General features: G+C 41.1%; 1 protein-coding gene and 65 non-coding genes across 66 annotated transcripts in view; 1 reads left to right on the forward strand and 65 right to left on the reverse strand.

Annotated features, from left to right (window-relative positions):
• Positions 1-26,436, forward strand: part of cfap54 (cilia and flagella associated protein 54) — a 54,172-nt gene that overhangs the window by 23,904 nt on the left and 3,832 nt on the right. The window lies entirely within an intron of this gene.
• trnar-acg (transfer RNA arginine (anticodon ACG)) lies at positions 174-246 on the reverse strand. The gene has a single exon. It is a non-coding gene; the product is annotated as a tRNA-Arg (tRNA).
• trnah-gug (transfer RNA histidin (anticodon GUG)) lies at positions 485-556 on the reverse strand. The gene has a single exon. It is a non-coding gene; the product is annotated as a tRNA-His (tRNA).
• trnar-acg (transfer RNA arginine (anticodon ACG)) lies at positions 865-937 on the reverse strand. The gene has a single exon. It is a non-coding gene; the product is annotated as a tRNA-Arg (tRNA).
• trnah-gug (transfer RNA histidin (anticodon GUG)) lies at positions 1,176-1,247 on the reverse strand. Its single transcript has one exon. It is a non-coding gene; the product is annotated as a tRNA-His (tRNA).
• Positions 1,571-1,643, reverse strand: trnar-acg (transfer RNA arginine (anticodon ACG)). Its single transcript has one exon. It is a non-coding gene; the product is annotated as a tRNA-Arg (tRNA).
• Positions 1,883-1,954, reverse strand: trnah-gug (transfer RNA histidin (anticodon GUG)). The gene has a single exon. It is a non-coding gene; the product is annotated as a tRNA-His (tRNA).
• trnar-acg (transfer RNA arginine (anticodon ACG)) lies at positions 2,319-2,391 on the reverse strand. The gene has a single exon. It is a non-coding gene; the product is annotated as a tRNA-Arg (tRNA).
• Positions 2,630-2,701, reverse strand: trnah-gug (transfer RNA histidin (anticodon GUG)). The gene has a single exon. It is a non-coding gene; the product is annotated as a tRNA-His (tRNA).
• trnar-acg (transfer RNA arginine (anticodon ACG)) lies at positions 3,066-3,138 on the reverse strand. Its single transcript has one exon. It is a non-coding gene; the product is annotated as a tRNA-Arg (tRNA).
• trnah-gug (transfer RNA histidin (anticodon GUG)) lies at positions 3,377-3,448 on the reverse strand. The gene has a single exon. It is a non-coding gene; the product is annotated as a tRNA-His (tRNA).
• Positions 3,772-3,844, reverse strand: trnar-acg (transfer RNA arginine (anticodon ACG)). Its single transcript has one exon. It is a non-coding gene; the product is annotated as a tRNA-Arg (tRNA).
• Positions 4,083-4,154, reverse strand: trnah-gug (transfer RNA histidin (anticodon GUG)). Its single transcript has one exon. It is a non-coding gene; the product is annotated as a tRNA-His (tRNA).
• On the reverse strand, positions 4,478-4,550 carry trnar-acg (transfer RNA arginine (anticodon ACG)). The gene has a single exon. It is a non-coding gene; the product is annotated as a tRNA-Arg (tRNA).
• On the reverse strand, positions 5,226-5,298 carry trnar-acg (transfer RNA arginine (anticodon ACG)). The gene has a single exon. It is a non-coding gene; the product is annotated as a tRNA-Arg (tRNA).
• On the reverse strand, positions 5,537-5,608 carry trnah-gug (transfer RNA histidin (anticodon GUG)). The gene has a single exon. It is a non-coding gene; the product is annotated as a tRNA-His (tRNA).
• Positions 5,973-6,045, reverse strand: trnar-acg (transfer RNA arginine (anticodon ACG)). Its single transcript has one exon. It is a non-coding gene; the product is annotated as a tRNA-Arg (tRNA).
• Positions 6,284-6,355, reverse strand: trnah-gug (transfer RNA histidin (anticodon GUG)). Its single transcript has one exon. It is a non-coding gene; the product is annotated as a tRNA-His (tRNA).
• Positions 6,687-6,759, reverse strand: trnar-acg (transfer RNA arginine (anticodon ACG)). The gene has a single exon. It is a non-coding gene; the product is annotated as a tRNA-Arg (tRNA).
• Positions 6,998-7,069, reverse strand: trnah-gug (transfer RNA histidin (anticodon GUG)). Its single transcript has one exon. It is a non-coding gene; the product is annotated as a tRNA-His (tRNA).
• trnar-acg (transfer RNA arginine (anticodon ACG)) lies at positions 7,434-7,506 on the reverse strand. The gene has a single exon. It is a non-coding gene; the product is annotated as a tRNA-Arg (tRNA).
• trnah-gug (transfer RNA histidin (anticodon GUG)) lies at positions 7,745-7,816 on the reverse strand. The gene has a single exon. It is a non-coding gene; the product is annotated as a tRNA-His (tRNA).
• Positions 8,181-8,253, reverse strand: trnar-acg (transfer RNA arginine (anticodon ACG)). Its single transcript has one exon. It is a non-coding gene; the product is annotated as a tRNA-Arg (tRNA).
• trnah-gug (transfer RNA histidin (anticodon GUG)) lies at positions 8,492-8,563 on the reverse strand. The gene has a single exon. It is a non-coding gene; the product is annotated as a tRNA-His (tRNA).
• Positions 8,928-9,000, reverse strand: trnar-acg (transfer RNA arginine (anticodon ACG)). The gene has a single exon. It is a non-coding gene; the product is annotated as a tRNA-Arg (tRNA).
• Positions 9,239-9,310, reverse strand: trnah-gug (transfer RNA histidin (anticodon GUG)). The gene has a single exon. It is a non-coding gene; the product is annotated as a tRNA-His (tRNA).
• On the reverse strand, positions 9,634-9,706 carry trnar-acg (transfer RNA arginine (anticodon ACG)). Its single transcript has one exon. It is a non-coding gene; the product is annotated as a tRNA-Arg (tRNA).
• Positions 9,945-10,016, reverse strand: trnah-gug (transfer RNA histidin (anticodon GUG)). The gene has a single exon. It is a non-coding gene; the product is annotated as a tRNA-His (tRNA).
• Positions 10,381-10,453, reverse strand: trnar-acg (transfer RNA arginine (anticodon ACG)). The gene has a single exon. It is a non-coding gene; the product is annotated as a tRNA-Arg (tRNA).
• trnah-gug (transfer RNA histidin (anticodon GUG)) lies at positions 10,692-10,763 on the reverse strand. The gene has a single exon. It is a non-coding gene; the product is annotated as a tRNA-His (tRNA).
• Positions 11,128-11,200, reverse strand: trnar-acg (transfer RNA arginine (anticodon ACG)). The gene has a single exon. It is a non-coding gene; the product is annotated as a tRNA-Arg (tRNA).
• trnah-gug (transfer RNA histidin (anticodon GUG)) lies at positions 11,439-11,510 on the reverse strand. The gene has a single exon. It is a non-coding gene; the product is annotated as a tRNA-His (tRNA).
• On the reverse strand, positions 11,875-11,947 carry trnar-acg (transfer RNA arginine (anticodon ACG)). The gene has a single exon. It is a non-coding gene; the product is annotated as a tRNA-Arg (tRNA).
• trnah-gug (transfer RNA histidin (anticodon GUG)) lies at positions 12,186-12,257 on the reverse strand. Its single transcript has one exon. It is a non-coding gene; the product is annotated as a tRNA-His (tRNA).
• trnar-acg (transfer RNA arginine (anticodon ACG)) lies at positions 12,622-12,694 on the reverse strand. Its single transcript has one exon. It is a non-coding gene; the product is annotated as a tRNA-Arg (tRNA).
• trnah-gug (transfer RNA histidin (anticodon GUG)) lies at positions 12,933-13,004 on the reverse strand. The gene has a single exon. It is a non-coding gene; the product is annotated as a tRNA-His (tRNA).
• On the reverse strand, positions 13,328-13,400 carry trnar-acg (transfer RNA arginine (anticodon ACG)). The gene has a single exon. It is a non-coding gene; the product is annotated as a tRNA-Arg (tRNA).
• On the reverse strand, positions 13,639-13,710 carry trnah-gug (transfer RNA histidin (anticodon GUG)). The gene has a single exon. It is a non-coding gene; the product is annotated as a tRNA-His (tRNA).
• Positions 14,075-14,147, reverse strand: trnar-acg (transfer RNA arginine (anticodon ACG)). Its single transcript has one exon. It is a non-coding gene; the product is annotated as a tRNA-Arg (tRNA).
• trnah-gug (transfer RNA histidin (anticodon GUG)) lies at positions 14,386-14,457 on the reverse strand. The gene has a single exon. It is a non-coding gene; the product is annotated as a tRNA-His (tRNA).
• trnar-acg (transfer RNA arginine (anticodon ACG)) lies at positions 14,781-14,853 on the reverse strand. Its single transcript has one exon. It is a non-coding gene; the product is annotated as a tRNA-Arg (tRNA).
• Positions 15,092-15,163, reverse strand: trnah-gug (transfer RNA histidin (anticodon GUG)). The gene has a single exon. It is a non-coding gene; the product is annotated as a tRNA-His (tRNA).
• trnar-acg (transfer RNA arginine (anticodon ACG)) lies at positions 15,528-15,600 on the reverse strand. The gene has a single exon. It is a non-coding gene; the product is annotated as a tRNA-Arg (tRNA).
• Positions 15,839-15,910, reverse strand: trnah-gug (transfer RNA histidin (anticodon GUG)). The gene has a single exon. It is a non-coding gene; the product is annotated as a tRNA-His (tRNA).
• Positions 16,275-16,347, reverse strand: trnar-acg (transfer RNA arginine (anticodon ACG)). The gene has a single exon. It is a non-coding gene; the product is annotated as a tRNA-Arg (tRNA).
• On the reverse strand, positions 16,586-16,657 carry trnah-gug (transfer RNA histidin (anticodon GUG)). Its single transcript has one exon. It is a non-coding gene; the product is annotated as a tRNA-His (tRNA).
• trnar-acg (transfer RNA arginine (anticodon ACG)) lies at positions 17,022-17,094 on the reverse strand. The gene has a single exon. It is a non-coding gene; the product is annotated as a tRNA-Arg (tRNA).
• trnar-acg (transfer RNA arginine (anticodon ACG)) lies at positions 17,769-17,841 on the reverse strand. The gene has a single exon. It is a non-coding gene; the product is annotated as a tRNA-Arg (tRNA).
• On the reverse strand, positions 18,080-18,151 carry trnah-gug (transfer RNA histidin (anticodon GUG)). The gene has a single exon. It is a non-coding gene; the product is annotated as a tRNA-His (tRNA).
• Positions 18,516-18,588, reverse strand: trnar-acg (transfer RNA arginine (anticodon ACG)). Its single transcript has one exon. It is a non-coding gene; the product is annotated as a tRNA-Arg (tRNA).
• On the reverse strand, positions 19,263-19,335 carry trnar-acg (transfer RNA arginine (anticodon ACG)). The gene has a single exon. It is a non-coding gene; the product is annotated as a tRNA-Arg (tRNA).
• On the reverse strand, positions 20,010-20,082 carry trnar-acg (transfer RNA arginine (anticodon ACG)). Its single transcript has one exon. It is a non-coding gene; the product is annotated as a tRNA-Arg (tRNA).
• trnah-gug (transfer RNA histidin (anticodon GUG)) lies at positions 20,321-20,392 on the reverse strand. The gene has a single exon. It is a non-coding gene; the product is annotated as a tRNA-His (tRNA).
• trnar-acg (transfer RNA arginine (anticodon ACG)) lies at positions 20,757-20,829 on the reverse strand. The gene has a single exon. It is a non-coding gene; the product is annotated as a tRNA-Arg (tRNA).
• trnar-acg (transfer RNA arginine (anticodon ACG)) lies at positions 21,504-21,576 on the reverse strand. Its single transcript has one exon. It is a non-coding gene; the product is annotated as a tRNA-Arg (tRNA).
• trnar-acg (transfer RNA arginine (anticodon ACG)) lies at positions 22,251-22,323 on the reverse strand. The gene has a single exon. It is a non-coding gene; the product is annotated as a tRNA-Arg (tRNA).
• trnah-gug (transfer RNA histidin (anticodon GUG)) lies at positions 22,562-22,633 on the reverse strand. The gene has a single exon. It is a non-coding gene; the product is annotated as a tRNA-His (tRNA).
• trnar-acg (transfer RNA arginine (anticodon ACG)) lies at positions 22,998-23,070 on the reverse strand. The gene has a single exon. It is a non-coding gene; the product is annotated as a tRNA-Arg (tRNA).
• trnar-acg (transfer RNA arginine (anticodon ACG)) lies at positions 23,745-23,817 on the reverse strand. The gene has a single exon. It is a non-coding gene; the product is annotated as a tRNA-Arg (tRNA).
• On the reverse strand, positions 24,056-24,127 carry trnah-gug (transfer RNA histidin (anticodon GUG)). The gene has a single exon. It is a non-coding gene; the product is annotated as a tRNA-His (tRNA).
• On the reverse strand, positions 24,492-24,564 carry trnar-acg (transfer RNA arginine (anticodon ACG)). The gene has a single exon. It is a non-coding gene; the product is annotated as a tRNA-Arg (tRNA).
• Positions 24,803-24,874, reverse strand: trnah-gug (transfer RNA histidin (anticodon GUG)). Its single transcript has one exon. It is a non-coding gene; the product is annotated as a tRNA-His (tRNA).
• Positions 25,239-25,311, reverse strand: trnar-acg (transfer RNA arginine (anticodon ACG)). The gene has a single exon. It is a non-coding gene; the product is annotated as a tRNA-Arg (tRNA).
• On the reverse strand, positions 25,551-25,622 carry trnah-gug (transfer RNA histidin (anticodon GUG)). The gene has a single exon. It is a non-coding gene; the product is annotated as a tRNA-His (tRNA).
• On the reverse strand, positions 25,987-26,059 carry trnar-acg (transfer RNA arginine (anticodon ACG)). Its single transcript has one exon. It is a non-coding gene; the product is annotated as a tRNA-Arg (tRNA).
• trnah-gug (transfer RNA histidin (anticodon GUG)) lies at positions 26,298-26,369 on the reverse strand. The gene has a single exon. It is a non-coding gene; the product is annotated as a tRNA-His (tRNA).

Here is a 26,436-nt window from a genome sequence, read left to right on the forward strand (position 1 = left end):
AGCCCAAAAACAAAACTTACTCACTGATAAAAGTGAGACAAATAGTTTTTATTCCTTGTATCTTGTGGCAACAGGCCTGTAGGCTATCATTTGGATACTTGATTCAAATAATCAGCACATTTAGAAGTGAGTGAGCAGAGAGATTGAGACAAGTGACAAATTAAAGTTTGTGCCGAGCTAGCCAGGAGTCGAACCTAGAATCTTCTGATCCGTAGTCAGACGCGTTATCCATTGCGCCACTAGCCCTTGTTTTCATGAAATGGTAGGAACAGATAGCGCCACACAGAAAAGCATGGAAATGTATGTTCTCCTGTATTTTTCTGAAAAAGGGAAGAGAACGCTGGTCGACTGACCCGTCAAGTTCAATAAAGGATTTGATTCAGAAGAATATGCTGGATCTGTTAAGTGTAAAGGTCTGTAGATTGAAGGAGAGCCCTGCGTACACTAAGCACCAAAATATAAAACGTACACATATGTGTACTTGTGCCGTGACCCGGATTCGAACCGGGGTTGCTGCGGCCACAACGCAGAGTACTAACCTCTATACGATCACGGCCGCTTGTCACTGTAAGTAGAGCTCTTTATGGTAGTTGTTATTTTTTAATGTGTGATAAGGGAAAGTCAATTTCCACAGATGGTTTATCTAGCACTGCTCATCTTCCACAAGGACAAACCTTGTCTTTGGAATCAAGATGAGTATCAAGAAAGCCCAAAAACAAAACTCACTCACTGATAAAAGTGAGAGAAATTGTTTTGTGGCAACAGGCCTTTAGGCTATCATTTGGATACTTGATTCAAATAATCAGTACATTTAGAAGTGAGTGAGCAGAGAGATTGAGACAAGTGACAAATTAAAGTTTGTTCCGAGCTAGCCAGGAGTCGAACCTAGAATCTTCTGATCCGTAGTCAGACGCGTTATCCATTGTGCCACTAGCCCTTGTTTTCATGAAATGGTAGGAACAGATAGCGCCACACAGAAAAGCATGGAAATGTATGTTCTCCTGTATTTTTCTGAAAAAGGGAAGAGAACGCTGGTCGACTGACCCGTCAAGTTCAATAAAGGATTTGATTCAGAAGAATATGCTGGATCTGTTAAGTGTAAAGGTCTGTAGATTGAAGGAGAGCCCTGCGTACACTAAGCACCAAAATATAAAATGTACACATATGTGTACTTGTGCCGTGACCCGGATTCGAACCGGGGTTGCTGCGGCCACAACGCAGAGTACTAACCTCTATACGATCACGGCCGCTTGTCACTGTAAGTAGAGCTCTTTATGGTAGTTGTTATTTTTTAATGTGTGATAAGGGAAAGTCAATTTCCACAGATGGTTTATCTAGCACTGCTCATCTTCCACAAGGACAAACCTTGTCTTTGGAATCAAGATGAGTATCAAGAAAGCCCAAAAACAAAACTTACTCACTGATAAAAGTGAGACAAATAGTTTTTATTCCTTGTATCTTGTGGCAACAGGCCTGTAGGCTATCATTTGGATACTTGATTCAAATAATCAGTACATTTAGAAGTGAGTGAGCAGAGAGATTGAGACAAGTGACAAATTAAAGTTTGTGCCGAGCTAGCCAGGAGTCGAACCTAGAATCTTCTGATCCGTAGTCAGACGCGTTATCCATTGCGCCACTAGCCCTTGTTTTCATGAAATGTTGGAAACAGATAGGCCGACACAGAAAAGCATGGAAATTTATGTTTTCCTGTATATTTTCTGAAAAAGGGAAGAGAACGCTGGTCGACTGACCTGTCAAGTTCAATTAAGTATTTCATTCAGAAGAATATGCTGGATCTGTTAAGTGTAAAGGTCTGTAGATTGAAGGAGAGCCCTGCGTACACTAAGCACCAAAATATAAAATGTACACATATGTGTACTTGTGCCGTGACCCGGATTCGAACCGGGGTTGCTGCGGCCACAACGCAGAGTACTAACCTCTATACGATCACGGCCGCTTGTCACTGTAGGTAGAGCTCTTTCTGGTAGTTGTATACTTGCAAATTTGAATTCTATTATTTTGCCCATTTGAGTTCTTTTTTAATGTGTGATAAGGGAAAGTCAATTTCCACAGATGGTTTATCTAGCACTGCTCATCTTCCACAAGGACAAACCTTGTCTTTGGAATCAAGATGAGTATCAAGAAAGCCCAAAAACAAAACTTACTCACTGATAAAAGTGAGAGAAATAGTTTTTATTCCTTGTATCTTGTGGCAACAGGCCTGTAGGCTATCATTTGGATACTTGATTCAAATAATCAGCACATTTAGAAGTGAGTGAGCAGAGAGATTGAGACAAGTGACAAATTAAAGTTTGTGCCGAGCTAGCCAGGAGTCGAACCTAGAATCTTCTGATCCGTAGTCAGACGCGTTATCCATTGCGCCACTAGCCCTTGTTTTCATGAAATGTTAGGAACAGATAGCACCACACAGAAAAGCATGGAAACGTATGTTCTCCTGTATTTTTCTGAAAAAGGGAAGAGAACGCTGGTCGACTGACCCGTCAAGTTCAATAAAGGATTTGATTCAGAAGAATATGCTGGATCTGTTAAGTGTAAAGGTCTGTAGATTGAAGGAGAGCCCTGCGTACACTAAGCACCAAAATATAAAATGTACACATATGTGTACTTGTGCCGTGACCCGGATTCGAACCGGGGTTGCTGCGGCCACAACGCAGAGTACTAACCTCTATACGATCACGGCCGCTTGTCACTGTAGGTAGAGCTCTTTCTGGTAGTTGTATACTTGCAAATTTGAATTCTATTATTTTGCCCATTTGAGTTCTTTTTTAATGTGTGATAAGGGAAAGTCAATTTCCACAGATGGTTTATCTAGCACTGCTCATCTTCCACAAGGACAAACCTTGTCTTTGGAATCAAGATGAGTATCAAGAAAGCCCAAAAACAAAACTTACTCACTGATAAAAGTGAGAGAAATAGTTTTTATTCCTTGTATCTTGTGGCAACAGGCCTGTAGGCTATCATTTGGATACTTGATTCAAATAATCAGTACATTTAGAAGTGAGTGAGCAGAGAGATTGAGACAAGTGACAAATTAAAGTTTGTTCCGAGCTAGCCAGGAGTCGAACCTAGAATCTTCTGATCCGTAGTCAGACGCGTTATCCATTGCGCCACTAGCCCTTGTTTTCATGAAATGGTAGGAACAGATAGCGCCACACAGAAAAGCATGGAAATGTATGTTCTCCTGTATTTTTCTGAAAAAGGGAAGAGAACGCTGGTCGACTGACCCGTCAAGTTCAATAAAGGATTTGATTCAGAAGAATATGCTGGATCTGTTAAGTGTAAAGGTCTGTAGATTGAAGGAGAGCCCTGCGTACACTAAGCACCAAAATATAAAATGTACACATATGTGTACTTGTGCCGTGACCCGGATTCGAACCGGGGTTGCTGCGGCCACAACGCAGAGTACTAACCTCTATACGATCACGGCCGCTTGTCACTGTAAGTAGAGCTCTTTATGGTAGTTGTTATTTTTTAATGTGTGATAAGGGAAAGTCAATTTCCACAGATGGTTTATCTAGCACTGCTCATCTTCCACAAGGACAAACCTTGTCTTTGGAATCAAGATGAGTATCAAGAAAGCCCAAAAACAAAACTTACTCACTGATAAAAGTGAGACAAATAGTTTTTATTCCTTGTATCTTGTGGCAACAGGCCTGTAGGCTATCATTTGGATACTTGATTCAAATAATCAGTACATTTAGAAGTGAGTGAGCAGAGAGATTGAGACAAGTGACAAATTAAAGTTTGTTCCGAGCTAGCCAGGAGTCGAACCTAGAATCTTCTGATCCGTAGTCAGACGCGTTATCCATTGCGCCACTAGCCCTTGTTTTCATGAAATGGTAGGAACAGATAGCGCCACACAGAAAAGCATGGAAATGTATGTTCTCCTGTATTTTTCTGAAAAAGGGAAGAGAACGCTGGTCGACTGACCCGTCAAGTTCAATAAAGGATTTGATTCAGAAGAATATGCTGGATCTGTTAAGTGTAAAGGTCTGTAGATTGAAGGAGAGCCCTGCGTACACTAAGCACCAAAATATAAAATGTACACATATGTGTACTTGTGCCGTGACCCGGATTCGAACCGGGGTTGCTGCGGCCACAACGCAGAGTACTAACCTCTATACGATCACGGCCGCTTGTCACTGTAAGTAGAGCTCTTTATGGTAGTTGTTATTTTTTAATGTGTGATAAGGGAAAGTCAATTTCCACAGATGGTTTATCTAGCACTGCTCATCTTCCACAAGGACAAACCTTGTCTTTGGAATCAAGATGAGTATCAAGAAAGCCCAAAAACAAAACTTACTCACTGATAAAAGTGAGACAAATAGTTTTTATTCCTTGTATCTTGTGGCAACAGGCCTGTAGGCTATCATTTGGATACTTGATTCAAATAATCAGTACATTTAGAAGTGAGTGAGCAGAGAGATTGAGACAAGTGACAAATTAAAGTTTGTGCCGAGCTAGCCAGGAGTCGAACCTAGAATCTTCTGATCCGTAGTCAGACGCGTTATCCATTGCGCCACTAGCCCTTGTTTTCATGAAATGTTGGAAACAGATAGGCCGACACAGAAAAGCATGGAAATGTATGTTTTCCTGTATATTTTCTGAAAAAGGGAAGAGAACGCTGGTCGACTGACCTGTCAAGTTCAATTAAGTATTTCATTCAGAAGAATATGCTGGATCTGTTAAGTGTAAAGGTCTGTAGATTGAAGGAGAGCCCTGCGTACACTAAGCACCAAAATATAAAATGTACACATATGTGTACTTGTGCCGTGACCCGGATTCGAACCGGGGTTGCTGCGGCCACAACGCAGAGTACTAACCTCTATACGATCATGGCCGCTTGTCACTGTAGGTAGAGCTCTTTCTGGTAGTTGTATACTTGCAAATTTGAATTCTATTATTTTGCCCATTTGAGTTCTTTTTTAATGTGTGATAAGGGAAAGTCAATTTCCACAGATGGTTTATCTAGCACTGCTCATCTTCCACAAGGACAAACCTTGTCTTTGGAATCAAGATGAGTATCAAGAAAGCCCAAAAACAAAACTTACTCACTGATAAAAGTGAGAGAAATAGTTTTTATTCCTTGTATCTTGTGGCAACAGGCCTGTAGGCTATCATTTGGATACTTGATTCAAATAATCAGCACATTTAGAAGTGAGTGAGCAGAGAGATTGAGACAAGTGACAAATTAAAGTTTGTGCCGAGCTAGCCAGGAGTCGAACCTAGAATCTTCTGATCCGTAGTCAGACGCGTTATCCATTGCGCCACTAGCCCTTGTTTTCATGAAATGTTAGGAACAGATAGCACCACACAGAAAAGCATGGAAACGTATGTTCTCCTGTATTTTTCTGAAAAAGGGAAGAGAACGCTGGTCGACTGACCCGTCAAGTTCAATAAAGGATTTGATTCAGAAGAATATGCTGGATCTGTTAAGTGTAAAGGTCTGTAGATTGAAGGAGAGCCCTGCGTACACTAAGCACCAAAATATAAAATGTACACATATGTGTACTTGTGCCGTGACCCGGATTCGAACCGGGGTTGCTGCGGCCACAACGCAGAGTACTAACCTCTATACGATCACGGCCGCTTGTCACTGTAGGTAGAGCTCTTTCTGGTAGTTGTATACTTGCAAATTTGAATTCTATTATTTTGCCCATTTGAGTTCTTTTTTAATGTGTGATAAGGGAAAGTCAATTTCCACAGATGGTTTATCTAGCACTGCTCATCTTCCACAAGGACAAACCTTGTCTTTGGAATCAAGATGAGTATCAAGAAAGCCCAAAAACAAAACTTACTCACTGATAAAAGTGAGACAAATAGTTTTTATTCCTTGTATCTTGTGGCAACAGGCCTGTAGGCTATCATTTGGATACTTGATTCAAATAATCAGCACATTTAGAAGTGAGTGAGCAGAGAGATTGAGACAAGTGACAAATTAAAGTTTGTTCCGAGCTAGCCAGGAGTCGAACCTAGAATCTTCTGATCCGTAGTCAGACGCGTTATCCATTGCGCCACTAGCCCTTGTTTTCATGAAATGGTAGGAACAGATAGCGCCACACAGAAAAGCATGGAAATGTATGTTCTCCTGTATTTTTCTGAAAAAGGGAAGAGAACGCTGGTCGACTGACCCGTCAAGTTCAATAAAGGATTTGATTCAGAAGAATATGCTGGATCTGTTAAGTGTAAAGGTCTGTAGATTGAAGGAGAGCCCTGCGTACACTAAGCACCAAAATATAAAATGTACACATATGTGTACTTGTGCCGTGACCCGGATTCGAACCGGGGTTGCTGCGGCCACAACGCAGAGTACTAACCTCTATACGATCACGGCCGCTTGTCACTGTAAGTAGAGCTCTTTATGGTAGTTGTTATTTTTTAATGTGTGATAAGGGAAAGTCAATTTCCACAGATGGTTTATCTGTGGTTTATCTGTGGATCATCTTCCACAAGGACAAACCTTGTCTTTGGAATCAAGATGAGTATCAAGAAAGCCCAAAAACAAAACTTACTCACTGATAAAAGTGAGAGAAATAGTTTTTATTCCTTGTATCTTGTGGCAACAGGCCTGTAGGCTATCATTTGGATACTTGATTCAAATAATCAGTACATTTAGAAGTGAGTGAGCAGAGAGATTGAGACAAGTGACAAATTAAAGTTTGTGCCGAGCTAGCCAGGAGTCGAACCTAGAATCTTCTGATCCGTAGTCAGACGCGTTATCCATTGCGCCACTAGCCCTTGTTTTCATGAAATGTTAGGAACAGATAGCACCACACAGAAAAGCATGGAAACGTATGTTCTCCTGTATTTTTCTGAAAAAGGGAAGAGAACGCTGGTCGACTGACCCGTCAAGTTCAATAAAGGATTTGATTCAGAAGAATATGCTGGATCTGTTAAGTGTAAAGGTCTGTAGATTGAAGGAGAGCCCTGCGTACACTAAGCACCAAAATATAAAATGTACACATATGTGTACTTGTGCCGTGACCCGGATTCGAACCGGGGTTGCTGCGGCCACAACGCAGAGTACTAACCTCTATACGATCACGGCCGCTTGTCACTGTAGGTAGAGCTCTTTCTGGTAGTTGTATACTTGCAAATTTGAATTCTATTATTTTGCCCATTTGAGTTCTTTTTTAATGTGTGATAAGGGAAAGTCAATTTCCACAGATGGTTTATCTAGCACTGCTCATCTTCCACAAGGACAAACCTTGTCTTTGGAATCAAGATGAGTATCAAGAAAGCCCAAAAACAAAACTTACTCACTGATAAAAGTGAGAGAAATAGTTTTTATTCCTTGTATCTTGTGGCAACAGGCCTGTAGGCTATCATTTGGATACTTGATTCAAATAATCAGCACATTTAGAAGTGAGTGAGCACAGAGATTGAGACAAGTGACAAATTAAAGTTTGTGCCGAGCTAGCCAGGAGTCGAACCTAGAATCTTCTGATCCGTAGTCAGACGCGTTATCCATTGCGCCACTAGCCCTTGTTTTCATGAAATGTTAGGAACAGATAGCACCACACAGAAAAGCATGGAAACGTATGTTCTCCTGTATTTTTCTGAAAAAGGGAAGAGAACGCTGGTCGACTGACCCGTCAAGTTCAATAAAGGATTTGATTCAGAAGAATATGCTGGATCTGTTAAGTGTAAAGGTCTGTAGATTGAAGGAGAGCCCTGCGTACACTAAGCACCAAAATATAAAATGTACACATATGTGTACTTGTGCCGTGACCCGGATTCGAACCGGGGTTGCTGCGGCCACAACGCAGAGTACTAACCTCTATACGATCACGGCCGCTTGTCACTGTAGGTAGAGCTCTTTCTGGTAGTTGTATACTTGCAAATTTGAATTCTATTATTTTGCCCATTTGAGTTCTTTTTTAATGTGTGATAAGGGAAAGTCAATTTCCACAGATGGTTTATCTAGCACTGCTCATCTTCCACAAGGACAAACCTTGTCTTTGGAATCAAGATGAGTATCAAGAAAGCCCAAAAACAAAACTTACTCACTGATAAAAGTGAGACAAATAGTTTTTATTCCTTGTATCTTGTGGCAACAGGCCTGTAGGCTATCATTTGGATACTTGATTCAAATAATCAGCACATTTAGAAGTGAGTGAGCACAGAGATTGAGACAAGTGACAAATTAAAGTTTGTGCCGAGCTAGCCAGGAGTCGAACCTAGAATCTTCTGATCCGTAGTCAGACGCGTTATCCATTGCGCCACTAGCCCTTGTTTTCATGAAATGTTAGGAACAGATAGCACCACACAGAAAAGCATGGAAACGTATGTTCTCCTGTATTTTTCTGAAAAAGGGAAGAGAACGCTGGTCGACTGACCCGTCAAGTTCAATAAAGGATTTGATTCAGAAGAATATGCTGGATCTGTTAAGTGTAAAGGTCTGTAGATTGAAGGAGAGCCCTGCGTACACTAAGCACCAAAATATAAAATGTACACATATGTGTACTTGTGCCGTGACCCGGATTCGAACCGGGGTTGCTGCGGCCACAACGCAGAGTACTAACCTCTATACGATCACGGCCGCTTGTCACTGTAGGTAGAGCTCTTTCTGGTAGTTGTATACTTGCAAATTTGAATTCTATTATTTTGCCCATTTGAGTTCTTTTTTAATGTGTGATAAGGGAAAGTCAATTTCCACAGATGGTTTATCTAGCACTGCTCATCTTCCACAAGGACAAACCTTGTCTTTGGAATCAAGATGAGTATCAAGAAAGCCCAAAAACAAAACTTACTCACTGATAAAAGTGAGACAAATAGTTTTTATTCCTTGTATCTTGTGGCAACAGGCCTGTAGGCTATCATTTGGATACTTGATTCAAATAATCAGCACATTTAGAAGTGAGTGAGCAGAGAGATTGAGACAAGTGACAAATTAAAGTTTGTTCCGAGCTAGCCAGGAGTCGAACCTAGAATCTTCTGATCCGTAGTCAGACGCGTTATCCATTGCGCCACTAGCCCTTGTTTTCATGAAATGGTAGGAACAGATAGCGCCACACAGAAAAGCATGGAAATGTATGTTCTCCTGTATTTTTCTGAAAAAGGGAAGAGAACGCTGGTCGACTGACCCGTCAAGTTCAATAAAGGATTTGATTCAGAAGAATATGCTGGATCTGTTAAGTGTAAAGGTCTGTAGATTGAAGGAGAGCCCTGCGTACACTAAGCACCAAAATATAAAACGTACACATATGTGTACTTGTGCCGTGACCCGGATTCGAACCGGGGTTGCTGCGGCCACAACGCAGAGTACTAACCTCTATACGATCACGGCCGCTTGTCACTGTAAGTAGAGCTCTTTATGGTAGTTGTTATTTTTTAATGTGTGATAAGGGAAAGTCAATTTCCACAGATGGTTTATCTAGCACTGCTCATCTTCCACAAGGACAAACCTTGTCTTTGGAATCAAGATGAGTATCAAGAAAGCCCAAAAACAAAACTTACTCACTGATAAAAGTGAGAGAAATAGTTTTTATTCCTTGTATCTTGTGGCAACAGGCCTGTAGGCTATCATTTGGATACTTGATTCAAATAATCAGTACATTTAGAAGTGAGTGAGCAGAGAGATTGAGACAAGTGACAAATTAAAGTTTGTGCCGAGCTAGCCAGGAGTCGAACCTAGAATCTTCTGATCCGTAGTCAGACGCGTTATCCATTGCGCCACTAGCCCTTGTTTTCATGAAATGTTAGGAACAGATAGCACCACACAGAAAAGCATGGAAACGTATGTTCTCCTGTATTTTTCTGAAAAAGGGAAGAGAATGCTGGTCGACTGACCCGTCAAGTTCAATAAAGGATTTGATTCAGAAGAATATGCTGGATCTGTTAAGTGTAAAGGTCTGTAGATTGAAGGAGAGCCCTGCGTACACTAAGCACCAAAATATAAAATGTACACATATGTGTACTTGTGCCGTGACCCGGATTCGAACCGGGGTTGCTGCGGCCACAACGCAGAGTACTAACCTCTATACGATCACGGCCGCTTGTCACTGTAGGTAGAGCTCTTTCTGGTAGTTGTATACTTGCAAATTTGAATTCTATTATTTTGCCCATTTGAGTTCTTTTTTAATGTGTGATAAGGGAAAGTCAATTTCCACAGATGGTTTATCTAGCACTGCTCATCTTCCACAAGGACAAACCTTGTCTTTGGAATCAAGATGAGTATCAAGAAAGCCCAAAAACAAAACTTACTCACTGATAAAAGTGAGAGAAATAGTTTTTATTCCTTGTATCTTGTGGCAACAGGCCTGTAGGCTATCATTTGGATACTTGATTCAAATAATCAGTACATTTAGAAGTGAGTGAGCAGAGAGATTGAGACAAGTGACAAATTAAAGTTTGTGCCGAGCTAGCCAGGAGTCGAACCTAGAATCTTCTGATCCGTAGTCAGACGCGTTATCCATTGCGCCACTAGCCCTTGTTTTCATGAAATGTTAGGAACAGATAGCACCACACAGAAAAGCATGGAAACGTATGTTCTCCTGTATTTTTCTGAAAAAGGGAAGAGAACGCTGGTCGACTGACCCGTCAAGTTCAATAAAGGATTTGATTCAGAAGAATATGCTGGATCTGTTAAGTGTAAAGGTCTGTAGATTGAAGGAGAGCCCTGCGTACACTAAGCACCAAAATATAAAATGTACACATATGTGTACTTGTGCCGTGACCCGGATTCGAACCGGGGTTGCTGCGGCCACAACGCAGAGTACTAACCTCTATACGATCACGGCCGCTTGTCACTGTAGGTAGAGCTCTTTCTGGTAGTTGTATACTTGCAAATTTGAATTCTATTATTTTGCCCATTTGAGTTCTTTTTTAATGTGTGATAAGGGAAAGTCAATTTCCACAGATGGTTTATCTAGCACTGCTCATCTTCCACAAGGACAAACCTTGTCTTTGGAATCAAGATGAGTATCAAGAAAGCCCAAAAACAAAACTTACTCACTGATAAAAGTGAGAGAAATAGTTTTTATTCCTTGTATCTTGTGGCAACAGGCCTGTAGGCTATCATTTGGATACTTGATTCAAATAATCAGCACATTTAGAAGTGAGTGAGCACAGAGATTGAGACAAGTGACAAATTAAAGTTTGTGCCGAGCTAGCCAGGAGTCGAACCTAGAATCTTCTGATCCGTAGTCAGACGCGTTATCCATTGCGCCACTAGCCCTTGTTTTCATGAAATGTTAGGAACAGATAGCACCACACAGAAAAGCATGGAAACGTATGTTCTCCTGTATTTTTCTGAAAAAGGGAAGAGAACGCTGGTCGACTGACCCGTCAAGTTCAATAAAGGATTTGATTCAGAAGAATATGCTGGATCTGTTAAGTGTAAAGGTCTGTAGATTGAAGGAGAGCCCTGCGTACACTAAGCACCAAAATATAAAATGTACACATATGTGTACTTGTGCCGTGACCCGGATTCGAACCGGGGTTGCTGCGGCCACAACGCAGAGTACTAACCTCTATACGATCACGGCCGCTTGTCACTGTAGGTAGAGCTCTTTCTGGTAGTTGTATACTTGCAAATTTGAATTCTATTATTTTGCCCATTTGAGTTCTTTTTTAATGTGTGATAAGGGAAAGTCAATTTCCACAGATGGTTTATCTAGCACTGCTCATCTTCCACAAGGACAAACCTTGTCTTTGGAATCAAGATGAGTATCAAGAAAGCCCAAAAACAAAACTTACTCACTGATAAAAGTGAGACAAATAGTTTTTATTCCTTGTATCTTGTGGCAACAGGCCTGTAGGCTATCATTTGGATACTTGATTCAAATAATCAGCACATTTAGAAGTGAGTGAGCACAGAGATTGAGACAAGTGACAAATTAAAGTTTGTGCCGAGCTAGCCAGGAGTCGAACCTAGAATCTTCTGATCCGTAGTCAGACGCGTTATCCATTGCGCCACTAGCCCTTGTTTTCATGAAATGTTAGGAACAGATAGCACCACACAGAAAAGCATGGAAACGTATGTTCTCCTGTATTTTTCTGAAAAAGGGAAGAGAACGCTGGTCGACTGACCCGTCAAGTTCAATAAAGGATTTGATTCAGAAGAATATGCTGGATCTGTTAAGTGTAAAGGTCTGTAGATTGAAGGAGAGCCCTGCGTACACTAAGCACCAAAATATAAAATGTACACATATGTGTACTTGTGCCGTGACCCGGATTCGAACCGGGGTTGCTGCGGCCACAACGCAGAGTACTAACCTCTATACGATCACGGCCGCTTGTCACTGTAGGTAGAGCTCTTTCTGGTAGTTGTATACTTGCAAATTTGAATTCTATTATTTTGCCCATTTGAGTTCTTTTTTAATGTGTGATAAGGGAAAGTCAATTTCCACAGATGGTTTATCTAGCACTGCTCATCTTCCACAAGGACAAACCTTGTCTTTGGAATCAAGATGAGTATCAAGAAAGCCCAAAAACAAAACTTACTCACTGATAAAAGTGAGACAAATAGTTTTTATTCCTTGTATCTTGTGGCAACAGGCCTGTAGGCTATCATTTGGATACTTGATTCAAATAATCAGCACATTTAGAAGTGAGTGAGCAGAGAGATTGAGACAAGTGACAAATTAAAGTTTGTTCCGAGCTAGCCAGGAGTCGAACCTAGAATCTTCTGATCCGTAGTCAGACGCGTTATCCATTGCGCCACTAGCCCTTGTTTTCATGAAATGGTAGGAACAGATAGCGCCACACAGAAAAGCATGGAAATGTATGTTCTCCTGTATTTTTCTGAAAAAGGGAAGAGAACGCTGGTCGACTGACCCGTCAAGTTCAATAAAGGATTTGATTCAGAAGAATATGCTGGATCTGTTAAGTGTAAAGGTCTGTAGATTGAAGGAGAGCCCTGCGTACACTAAGCACCAAAATATAAAACGTACACATATGTGTACTTGTGCCGTGACCCGGATTCGAACCGGGGTTGCTGCGGCCACAACGCAGAGTACTAACCTCTATACGATCACGGCCGCTTGTCACTGTAAGTAGAGCTCTTTATGGTAGTTGTTATTTTTTAATGTGTGATAAGGGAAAGTCAATTTCCACAGATGGTTTATCTAGCACTGCTCATCTTCCACAAGGACAAACCTTGTCTTTGGAATCAAGATGAGTATCAAGAAAGCCCAAAAACAAAACTTACTCACTGATAAAAGTGAGACAAATAGTTTTTATTCCTTGTATCTTGTGGCAACAGGCCTGTAGGCTATCATTTGGATACTTGATTCAAATAATCAGCACATTTAGAAGTGAGTGAGCACAGAGATTGAGACAAGTGACAAATTAAAGTTTGTGCCGAGCTAGCCAGGAGTCGAACCTAGAATCTTCTGATCCGTAGTCAGACGCGTTATCCATTGCGCCACTAGCCCTTGTTTTCATGAAATGTTAGGAACAGATAGCACCACACAGAAAAGCATGGAAACGTATGTTCTCCTGTATTTTTCTGAAAAAGGGAAGAGAACGCTGGTCGACTGACCCGTCAAGTTCAATAAAGGATTTGATTCAGAAGAATATGCTGGATCTGTTAAGTGTAAAGGTCTGTAGATTGAAGGAGAGCCCTGCGTACACTAAGCACCAAAATATAAAATGTACACATATGTGTACTTGTGCCGTGACCCGGATTCGAACCGGGGTTGCTGCGGCCACAACGCAGAGTACTAACCTCTATACGATCACGGCCGCTTGTCACTGTAGGTAGAGCTCTTTCTGGTAGTTGTATACTTGCAAATTTGAATTCTATTATTTTGCCCATTTGAGTTCTTTTTTAATGTGTGATAAGGGAAAGTCAATTTCCACAGATGGTTTATCTAGCACTGCTCATCTTCCACAAGGACAAACCTTGTCTTTGGAATCAAGATGAGTATCAAGAAAGCCCAAAAACAAAACTTACTCACTGATAAAAGTGAGACAAATAGTTTTTATTCCTTGTATCTTGTGGCAACAGGCCTGTAGGCTATCATTTGGATACTTGATTCAAATAATCAGCACATTTAGAAGTGAGTGAGCAGAGAGATTGAGACAAGTGACAAATTAAAGTTTGTTCCGAGCTAGCCAGGAGTCGAACCTAGAATCTTCTGATCCGTAGTCAGACGCGTTATCCATTGCGCCACTAGCCCTTGTTTTCATGAAATGGTAGGAACAGATAGCGCCACACAGAAAAGCATGGAAATGTATGTTCTCCTGTATTTTTCTGAAAAAGGGAAGAGAACGCTGGTCGACTGACCCGTCAAGTTCAATAAAGGATTTGATTCAGAAGAATATGCTGGATCTGTTAAGTGTAAAGGTCTGTAGATTGAAGGAGAGCCCTGCGTACACTAAGCACCAAAATATAAAACGTACACATATGTGTACTTGTGCCGTGACCCGGATTCGAACCGGGGTTGCTGCGGCCACAACGCAGAGTACTAACCTCTATACGATCACGGCCGCTTGTCACTGTAAGTAGAGCTCTTTATGGTAGTTGTTATTTTTTAATGTGTGATAAGGGAAAGTCAATTTCCACAGATGGTTTATCTAGCACTGCTCATCTTCCACAAGGACAAACCTTGTCTTTGGAATCAAGATGAGTATCAAGAAAGCCCAAAAACAAAACTTACTCACTGATAAAAGTGAGAGAAATAGTTTTTATTCCTTGTATCTTGTGGCAACAGGCCTGTAGGCTATCATTTGGATACTTGATTCAAATAATCAGTACATTTAGAAGTGAGTGAGCAGAGAGATTGAGACAAGTGACAAATTAAAGTTTGTGCCGAGCTAGCCAGGAGTCGAACCTAGAATCTTCTGATCCGTAGTCAGACGCATTATCCATTGCGCCACTAGCCCTTGTTTTCATGAAATGTTAGGAACAGATAGCACCACACAGAAAAGCATGGAAACGTATGTTCTCCTGTATTTTTCTGAAAAAGGGAAGAGAACGCTGGTCGACTGACCCGTCAAGTTCAATAAAGGATTTGATTCAGAAGAATATGCTGGATCTGTTAAGTGTAAAGGTCTGTAGATTGAAGGAGAGCCCTGCGTACACTAAGCACCAAAATATAAAATGTACACATATGTGTACTTGTGCCGTGACCCGGATTCGAACCGGGGTTGCTGCGGCCACAACGCAGAGTACTAACCTCTATACGATCACGGCCGCTTGTCACTGTAGGTAGAGCTCTTTCTGGTAGTTGTATACTTGCAAATTTGAATTCTATTATTTTGCCCATTTGAGTTCTTTTTTAATGTGTGATAAGGGAAAGTCAATTTCCACAGATGGTTTATCTAGCACTGCTCATCTTCCACAAGGACAAACCTTGTCTTTGGAATCAAGATGAGTATCAAGAAAGCCCAAAAACAAAACTTACTCACTGATAAAAGTGAGAGAAATAGTTTTTATTCCTTGTATCTTGTGGCAACAGGCCTGTAGGCTATCATTTGGATACTTGATTCAAATAATCAGTACATTTAGAAGTGAGTGAGCAGAGAGATTGAGACAAGTGACAAATTAAAGTTTGTGCCGAGCTAGCCAGGAGTCGAACCTAGAATCTTCTGATCCGTAGTCAGACGCGTTATCCATTGCGCCACTAGCCCTTGTTTTCATGAAATGTTAGGAACAGATAGCACCACACAGAAAAGCATGGAAACGTATGTTCTCCTGTATTTTTCTGAAAAAGGGAAGAGAACGCTGGTCGACTGACCCGTCAAGTTCAATAAAGGATTTGATTCAGAAGAATATGCTGGATCTGTTAAGTGTAAAGGTCTGTAGATTGAAGGAGAGCCCTGCGTACACTAAGCACCAAAATATAAAATGTACACATATGTGTACTTGTGCCGTGACCCGGATTCGAACCGGGGTTGCTGCGGCCACAACGCAGAGTACTAACCTCTATACGATCACGGCCGCTTGTCACTGTAGGTAGAGCTCTTTCTGGTAGTTGTATACTTGCAAATTTGAATTCTATTATTTTGCCCATTTGAGTTCTTTTTTAATGTGTGATAAGGGAAAGTCAATTTCCACAGATGGTTTATCTAGCACTGCTCATCTTCCACAAGGACAAACCTTGTCTTTGGAATCAAGATGAGTATCAAGAAAGCCCAAAAACAAAACTTACTCACTGATAAAAGTGAGAGAAATAGTTTTTATTCCTTGTATCTTGTGGCAACAGGCCTGTAGGCTATCATTTGGATACTTGATTCAAATAATCAGTACATTTAGAAGTGAGTGAGCAGAGAGATTGAGACAAGTGACAAATTAAAGTTTGTGCCGAGCTAGCCAGGAGTCGAACCTAGAATCTTCTGATCCGTAGTCAGACGCGTTATCCATTGCGCCACTAGCCCTTGTTTTCATGAAATGTTAGGAACAGATAGCACCACACAGAAAAGCATGGAAACGTATGTTCTCCTGTATTTTTCTGAAAAAGGGAAGAGAATGCTGGTCGACTGACCCGTCAAGTTCAATAAAGGATTTGATTCAGAAGAATATGCTGGATCTGTTAAGTGTAAAGGTCTGTAGATTGAAGGAGAGCCCTGCGTACACTAAGCACCAAAATATAAAATGTACACATATGTGTACTTGTGCCGTGACCCGGATTCGAACCGGGGTTGCTGCGGCCACAACGCAGAGTACTAACCTCTATACGATCACGGCCGCTTGTCACTGTAGGTAGAGCTCTTTCTGGTAGTTGTATACTTGCAAATTTGAATTCTATTATTTTGCCCATTTGAGTTCTTTTTTAATGTGTGATAAGGGAAAGTCAATTTCCACAGATGGTTTATCTAGCACTGCTCATCTTCCACAAGGACAAACCTTGTCTTTGGAATCAAGATGAGTATCAAGAAAGCCCAAAAACAAAACTTACTCACTGATAAAAGTGAGAGAAATAGTTTTTATTCCTTGTATCTTGTGGCAACAGGCCTGTAGGCTATCATTTGGATACTTGATTCAAATAATCAGTACATTTAGAAGTGAGTGAGCAGAGAGATTGAGACAAGTGACAAATTAAAGTTTGTGCCGAGCTAGCCAGGAGTCGAACCTAGAATCTTCTGATCCGTAGTCAGACGCGTTATCCATTGCGCCACTAGCCCTTGTTTTCATGAAATGTTAGGAACAGATAGCACCACACAGAAAAGCATGGAAACGTATGTTCTCCTGTATTTTTCTGAAAAAGGGAAGAGAACGCTGGTCGACTGACCCGTCAAGTTCAATAAAGGATTTGATTCAGAAGAATATGCTGGATCTGTTAAGTGTAAAGGTCTGTAGATTGAAGGAGAGCCCTGCGTACACTAAGCACCAAAATATAAAATGTACACGTATGTGTACTTGTGCCGCGACCCGGATTCGAACCGGGGTTGCTGCGGCCACAACGCAGAGTACTAACCTCTATACGATCACGGCCGCTTGTCACTGTAGGTAGAGCTCTTTCTGGTAGTTGTATACTTGCAAATTTGAATTCTATTATTTTGCCCATTTGAGTTCTTTTTTAATGTGTGATAAGGGAAAGTCAATTTCCACAGATGGTTTATCTAGCACTGCTCATCTTCCACAAGGACAAACCTTGTCTTTGGAATCAAGATGAGTATCAAGAAAGCCCAAAAACAAAACTTACTCACTGATAAAAGTGAGAGAAATAGTTTTTATTCCTTGTATCTTGTGGCAACAGGCCTGTAGGCTATCATTTGGATACTTGATTCAAATAATCAGCACATTTAGAAGTGAGTGAGCACAGAGATTGAGACAAGTGACAAATTAAAGTTTGTGCCGAGCTAGCCAGGAGTCGAACCTAGAATCTTCTGATCCGTAGTCAGACGCGTTATCCATTGCGCCACTAGCCCTTGTTATCATGAAATGTTAGGAACAGATAGCACCACACAGAAAAGCATGGAAACGTATGTTCTCCTGTATTTTTCTGAAAAAGGGAAGAGAACGCTGGTCGACTGACCCGTCAAGTTCAATAAAGGATTTGATTCAGAAGAATATGCTGGATCTGTTAAGTGTAAAGGTCTGTAGATTGAAGGAGAGCCCTGCGTACACTAAGCACCAAAATATAAAATGTACACATATGTGTACTTGTGCCGTGACCCGGATTCGAACCGGGGTTGCTGCGGCCACAACGCAGAGTACTAACCTCTATACGATCACGGCCGCTTGTCACTGTAGGTAGAGCTCTTTCTGGTAGTTGTATACTTGCAAATTTGAATTCTATTATTTTGCCCATTTGAGTTCTTTTTTAATGTGTGATAAGGGAAAGTCAATTTCCACAGATGGTTTATCTAGCACTGCTCATCTTCCACAAGGACAAACCTTGTCTTTGGAATCAAGATGAGTATCAAGAAAGCCCAAAAACAAAACTTACTCACTGATAAAAGTGAGAGAAATAGTTTTTATTCCTTGTATCTTGTGGCAACAGGCCTGTAGGCTATCATTTGGATACTTGATTCAAATAATCAGTACATTTAGAAGTGAGTGAGCAGAGAGATTGAGACAAGTGACAAATTAAAGTTTGTGCCGAGCTAGCTAGGAGTCGAACCTAGAATCTTCTGATCCGTAGTCAGACGCGTTATCCATTGCGCCACTAGCCCTTGTTTTCATGAAATGTTAGGAACAGATAGCACCACACAGAAAAGCATGGAAACGTATGTTCTCCTGTATTTTTCTGAAAAAGGGAAGAGAACGCTGGTCGACTGACCCGTCAAGTTCAATAAAGGATTTGATTCAGAAGAATATGCTGGATCTGTTAAGTGTAAAGGTCTGTAGATTGAAGGAGAGCCCTGCGTACACTAAGCACCAAAATATAAAATGTACACATATGTGTACTTGTGCCGCGACCCGGATTCGAACCGGGGTTGCTGCGGCCACAACGCAGAGTACTAACCTCTATACGATCACGGCCGCTTGTCACTGTAGGTAGAGCTCTTTCTGGTAGTTGTATACTTGCAAATTTGAATTCTATTATTTTGCCCATTTGAGTTCTTTTTTAATGTGTGATAAGGGAAAGTCAATTTCCACAGATGGTTTATCTAGCACTGCTCATCTTCCACAAGGACAAACCTTGTCTTTGGAATCAAGATGAGTATCAAGAAAGCCCAAAAACAAAACTTACTCACTGATAAAAGTGAGAGAAATAGTTTTTATTCCTTGTATCTTGTGGCAACAGGCCTGTAGGCTATCATTTGGATACTTGATTCAAATAATCAGCACATTTAGAAGTGAGTGAGCACAGAGATTGAGACAAGTGACAAATTAAAGTTTGTGCCGAGCTAGCCAGGAGTCGAACCTAGAATCTTCTGATCCGTAGTCAGACGCGTTATCCATTGCGCCACTAGCCCTTGTTTTCATGAAATGTTAGGAACAGATAGCACCACACAGAAAAGCATGGAAACGTATGTTCTCCTGTATTTTTCTGAAAAAGGGAAGAGAACGCTGGTCGACTGACCCGTCAAGTTCAATAAAGGATTTGATTCAGAAGAATATGCTGGATCTGTTAAGTGTAAAGGTCTGTAGATTGAAGGAGAGCCCTGCGTACACTAAGCACCAAAATATAAAATGTACACATATGTGTACTTGTGCCGCGACCCGGATTCGAACCGGGGTTGCTGCGGCCACAACGCAGAGTACTAACCTCTATACGATCACGGCCGCTTGTCACTGTAGGTAGAGCTCTTTCTGGTAGTTGTATACTTGCAAATTTGAATTCTATTATTTTGCCCATTTGAGTTCTTTTTTAATGTGTGATAAGGGAAAGTCAATTTCCACAGATGGTTTATCTAGCACTGCTCATCTTCCACAAGGACAAACCTTGTCTTTGGAATCAAGATGAGTATCAAGAAAGCCCAAAAACAAAACTTACTCACTGATAAAAGTGAGAGAAATAGTTTTTATTCCTTGTATCTTGTGGCAACAGGCCTGTAGGCTATCATTTGGATACTTGATTCAAATAATCAGCACATTTAGAAGTGAGTGAGCACAGAGATTGAGACAAGTGACAAATTAAAGTTTGTGCCGAGCTAGCCAGGAGTCGAACCTAGAATCTTCTGATCCGTAGTCAGACGCGTTATCCATTGCGCCACTAGCCCTTGTTATCATGAAATGTTAGGAACAGATAGCACCACACAGAAAAGCATGGAAACGTATGTTCTCCTGTATTTTTCTGAAAAAGGGAAGAGAACGCTGGTCGACTGACCCGTCAAGTTCAATAAAGGATTTGATTCAGAAGAATATGCTGGATCTGTTAAGTGTAAAGGTCTGTAGATTGAAGGAGAGCCCTGCGTACACTAAGCACCAAAATATAAAATGTACACATATGTGTACTTGTGCCGTGACCCGGATTCGAACCGGGGTTGCTGCGGCCACAACGCAGAGTACTAACCTCTATACGATCACGGCCGCTTGTCACTGTAGGTAGAGCTCTTTCTGGTAGTTGTATACTTGCAAATTTGAATTCTATTATTTTGCCCATTTGAGTTCTTTTTTAATGTGTGATAAGGGAAAGTCAATTTCCACAGATGGTTTATCTAGCACTGCTCATCTTCCACAAGGACAAACCTTGTCTTTGGAATCAAGATGAGTATCAAGAAAGCCCAAAAACAAAACTTACTCACTGATAAAAGTGAGAGAAATAGTTTTTATTCCTTGTATCTTGTGGCAACAGGCCTGTAGGCTATCATTTGGATACTTGATTCAAATAATCAGTACATTTAGAAGTGAGTGAGCAGAGAGATTGAGACAAGTGACAAATTAAAGTTTGTGCCGAGCTAGCCAGGAGTCGAACCTAGAATCTTCTGATCCGTAGTCAGACGCGTTATCCATTGCGCCACTAGCCCTTGTTTTCATGAAATGTTAGGAACAGATAGCACCACACAGAAAAGCATGGAAACGTATGTTCTCCTGTATTTTTCTGAAAAAGGGAAGAGAACGCTGGTCGACTGACCCGTCAAGTTCAATAAAGGATTTGATTCAGAAGAATATGCTGGATCTGTTAAGTGTAAAGGTCTGTAGATTGAAGGAGAGCCCTGCGTACACTAAGCACCAAAATATAAAATGTACACATATGTGTACTTGTGCCGCGACCCGGATTCGAACCGGGGTTGCTGCGGCCACAACGCAGAGTACTAACCTCTATACGATCACGGCCGCTTGTCACTGTAGGTAGAGCTCTTTCTGGTAGTTGTATACTTGCAAATTTGAATTCTATTATTTTGCCCATTTGAGTTCTTTTTTAATGTGTGATAAGGGAAAGTCAATTTCCACAGATGGTTTATCTAGCACTGCTCATCTTCCACAAGGACAAACCTTGTCTTTGGAATCAAGATGAGTATCAAGAAAGCCCAAAAACAAAACTTACTCACTGATAAAAGTGAGAGAAATAGTTTTTATTCCTTGTATCTTGTGGCAACAGGCCTGTAGGCTATCATTTGGATACTTGATTCAAATAATCAGCACATTTAGAAGTGAGTGAGCACAGAGATTGAGACAAGTGACAAATTAAAGTTTGTGCCGAGCTAGCCAGGAGTCGAACCTAGAATCTTCTGATCCGTAGTCAGACGCGTTATCCATTGCGCCACTAGCCCTTGTTTTCATGAAATGTTAGGAACAGATAGCACCACACAGAAAAGCATGGAAACGTATGTTCTCCTGTATTTTTCTGAAAAAGGGAAGAGAACGCTGGTCGACTGACCCGTCAAGTTCAATAAAGGATTTGATTCAGAAGAATATGCTGGATCTGTTAAGTGTAAAGGTCTGTAGATTGAAGGAGAGCCCTGCGTACACTAAGCACCAAAATATAAAATGTACACGTATGTGTACTTGTGCCGCGACCCGGATTCGAACCGGGGTTGCTGCGGCCACAACGCAGAGTACTAACCTCTATACGATCACGGCCGCTTGTCACTGTAGGTAGAGCTCTTTCTGGTAGTTGTATACTTGCAAATTTGAATTCTATTATTTTGCCCATTTGAGTTCTTTTTTAATGTGTGATAAGGGAAAGTCAATTTCCACAGATGGTTTATCTAGCACTGCTCATCTTCCACAAGGACAAACCTTGTCTTTGGAATCAAGATGAGTATCAAGAAAGCCCAAAAACAAAACTTACTCACTGATAAAAGTGAGAGAAATAGTTTTTATTCCTTGTATCTTGTGGCAACAGGCCTGTAGGCTATCATTTGGATACTTGATTCAAATAATCAGCACATTTAGAAGTGAGTGAGCACAGAGATTGAGACAAGTGACAAATTAAAGTTTGTGCCGAGCTAGCCAGGAGTCGAACCTAGAATCTTCTGATCCGTAGTCAGACGCGTTATCCATTGCGCCACTAGCCCTTGTTATCATGAAATGTTAGGAACAGATAGCACCACACAGAAAAGCATGGAAACGTATGTTCTCCTGTATTTTTCTGAAAAAGGGAAGAGAACGCTGGTCGACTGACCCGTCAAGTTCAATAAAGGATTTGATTCAGAAGAATATGCTGGATCTGTTAAGTGTAAAGGTCTGTAGATTGAAGGAGAGCCCTGCGTACACTAAGCACCAAAATATAAAATGTACACATATGTGTACTTGTGCCGTGACCCGGATTCGAACCGGGGTTGCTGCGGCCACAACGCAGAGTACTAACCTCTATACGATCACGGCCGCTTGTCACTGTAGGTAGAGCTCTTTCTGGTAGTTGTATACTTGCAAATTTGAATTCTATTATTTTGCCCATTTGAGTTCTTTTTTAATGTGTGATAAGGGAAAGTCAATTTCCACAGATGGTTTATCTAGCACTGCTCATCTTCCACAAGGACAAACCTTGTCTTTGGAATCAAGATGAGTATCAAGAAAGCCCAAAAACAAAACTTACTCACTGATAAAAGTGAGAGAAATAGTTTTTATTCCTTGTATCTTGTGGCAACAGGCCTGTAGGCTATCATTTGGATACTTGATTCAAATAATCAGTACATTTAGAAGTGAGTGAGCAGAGAGATTGAGACAAGTGACAAATTAAAGTTTGTGCCGAGCTAGCCAGGAGTCGAACCTAGAATCTTCTGATCCGTAGTCAGACGCGTTATCCATTGCGCCACTAGCCCTTGTTTTCATGAAATGTTAGGAACAGATAGCACCACACAGAAAAGCATGGAAACGTATGTTCTCCTGTATTTTTCTGAAAAAGGGAAGAGAACGCTGGTCGACTGACCCGTCAAGTTCAATAAAGGATTTGATTCAGAAGAATATGCTGGATCTGTTAAGTGTAAAGGTCTGTAGATTGAAGGAGAGCCCTGCGTACACTAAGCACCAAAATATAAAATGTACACATATGTGTACTTGTGCCGCGACCCGGATTCGAACCGGGGTTGCTGCGGCCACAACGCAGAGTACTAACCTCTATACGATCACGGCCGCTTGTCACTGTAGGTAGAGCTCTTTCTGGTAGTTGTATACTTGCAAATTTGAATTCTATTATTTTGCCCATTTGAGTTCTTTTTTAATGTGTGATAAGGGAAAGTCAATTTCCACAGATGGTTTATCTAGCACTGCTCATCTTCCACAAGGACAAACCTTGTCTTTGGAATCAAGATGAGTATCAAGAAAGCCCAAAAACAAAACTTACTCACTGATAAAAGTGAGAGAAATAGTTTTTATTCCTTGTATCTTGTGGCAACAGGCCTGTAGGCTATCATTTGGATACTTGATTCAAATAATCAGCACATTTAGAAGTGAGTGAGCACAGAGATTGAGACAAGTGACAAATTAAAGTTTGTGCCGAGCTAGCCAGGAGTCGAACCTAGAATCTTCTGATCCGTAGTCAGACGCGTTATCCATTGCGCCACTAGCCCTTGTTTTCATGAAATGTTAGGAACAGATAGCACCACACAGAAAAGCATGGAAACGTATGTTCTCCTGTATTTTTCTGAAAAAGGGAAGAGAACGCTGGTCGACTGACCCGTCAAGTTCAATAAAGGATTTGATTCAGAAGAATATGCTGGATCTGTTAAGTGTAAAGGTCTGTAGATTGAAGGAGAGCCCTGCGTACACTAAGCACCAAAATATAAAATGTACACATATGTGTACTTGTGCCGTGACCCGGATTCGAACCGGGGTTGCTGCGGCCACAACGCAGAGTACTAACCTCTATACGATCACGGCCGCTTGTCACTGTAGGTAGAGCTCTTTCTGGTAGTTGTATACTTGCAAATTTGAATTCTATTATTTTGCCCATTTGAGTTCTTTTTTAATGTGTGATAAGGGAAAGTCAATTTCCACAGATGGTTTATCTAGCACTGCTCATCTTCCACAAGGACAAACCTTGTCTTTGGAATCAAGATGAGTATCAAGAAAGCCCAAAAACAAAACTTACTCACTGATAAAAGTGAGAGAAATAGTTTTTATTCCTTGTATCTTGTGGCAACAGGCCTGTAGGCTATCATTTGGATACTTGATTCAAATAATCAGTACATTTAGAAGTGAGTGAGCAGAGAGATTGAGACAAGTGACAAATTAAAGTTTGTGCCGAGCTAGCCAGGAGTCGAACCTAGAATCTTCTGATCCGTAGTCAGACGCGTTATCCATTGCGCCACTAGCCCTTGTTTTCATGAAATGTTAGGAACAGATAGCACCACACAGAAAAGCATGGAAACGTATGTTCTCCTGTATTTTTCTGAAAAAGGGAAGAGAACGCTGGTCGACTGACCCGTCAAGTTCAATAAAGGATTTGATTCAGAAGAATATGCTGGATCTGTTAAGTGTAAAGGTCTGTAGATTGAAGGAGAGCCCTGCGTACACTAAGCACCAAAATATAAAATGTACACATATGTGTACTTGTGCCGTGACCCGGATTCGAACCGGGGTTGCTGCGGCCACAACGCAGAGTACTAACCTCTATACGATCACGGCCGCTTGTCACTGTAGGTAGAGCTCTTTCTGGTAGTTGTATACTTGCAAATTTGAATTCTATTATTTTGCCCATTTGAGTTCTTTTTTAATGTGTGATAAGGGAAAGTCAATTTCCACAGATGGTTTATCTAGCACTGCTCATCTTCCACAAGGACAAACCTTGTCTTTGGAATCAAGATGAGTATCAAGAAAGCCCAAAAACAAAACTTACTCACTGATAAAAGTGAGAGAAATAGTTTTTATTCCTTGTATCTTGTGGCAACAGGCCTGTAGGCTATCATTTGGATACTTGATTCAAATAATCAGTACATTTAGAAGTGAGTGAGCAGAGAGATTGAGACAAGTGACAAATTAAAGTTTGTGCCGAGCTAGCCAGGAGTCGAACCTAGAATCTTCTGATCCGTAGTCAGACGCGTTATCCATTGCGCCACTAGCCCTTGTTTTCATGAAATGTTGGAAACAGATAGGCCGACACAGAAAAGCATGGAAATTTATGTTTTCCTGTATATTTTCTGAAAAAGGGAAGAGAACGCTGGTCGACTGACCTGTCAAGTTCAATTAAGTATTTCATTCAGAAGAATATGCTGGATCTGTTAAGTGTAAAGGTCTGTAGATTGAAGGAGAGCCCTGCGTACACTAAGCACCAAAATATAAAATGTACACATATGTGTACTTGTGCCGTGACCCGGATTCGAACCGGGGTTGCTGCGGCCACAACGCAGAGTACTAACCTCTATACGATCACGGCCGCTTGTCACTGTAGGTAGAGCTCTTTCTGGTAGTTGTATACTTGCAAATTTGAATTCTATTATTTTGCCCATTTGAGTTCTTTTTTAATGTGTGATAAGGGAAAGTCAATTTCCACAGATGGTTTATCTAGCACTGCTCATCTTCCACAAGGACAAACCTTGTCTTTGGAATCAAGATGAGTATCAAGAAAGCCCAAAAACAAAACTTACTCACTGATAAAAGTGAGAGAAATAGTTTTTATTCCTTGTATCTTGTGGCAACAGGCCTGTAGGCTATCATTTGGATACTTGATTCAAATAATCAGCACATTTAGAAGTGAGTGAGCAGAGAGATTGAGACAAGTGACAAATTAAAGTTTGTTCCGAGCTAGCCAGGAGTCGAACCTAGAATCTTCTGATCCGTAGTCAGACGCGTTATCCATTGCGCCACTAGCCCTTGTTTTCATGAAATGGTAGGAACAGATAGCGCCACACAGAAAAGCATGGAAATGTATGTTCTCCTGTATTTTTCTGAAAAAGGGAAGAGAACGCTGGTCGACTGACCCGTCAAGTTCAATAAAGGATTTGATTCAGAAGAATATGCTGGATCTGTTAAGTGTAAAGGTCTGTAGATTGAAGGAGAGCCCTGCGTACACTAAGCACCAAAATATAAAATGTACACATATGTGTACTTGTGCCGTGACCCGGATTCGAACCGGGGTTGCTGCGGCCACAACGCAGAGTACTAACCTCTATACGATCACGGCCGCTTGTCACTGTAAGTAGAGCTCTTTATGGTAGTTGTTATTTTTTAATGTGTGATAAGGGAAAGTC

Source organism: Paralichthys olivaceus, chromosome 15 (assembly GCF_024713975.1).
Source record: "Paralichthys olivaceus isolate ysfri-2021 chromosome 15, ASM2471397v2, whole genome shotgun sequence".
In the NCBI taxonomy this organism is placed as follows: domain Eukaryota; kingdom Metazoa; phylum Chordata; class Actinopteri; order Pleuronectiformes; family Paralichthyidae; genus Paralichthys; species Paralichthys olivaceus.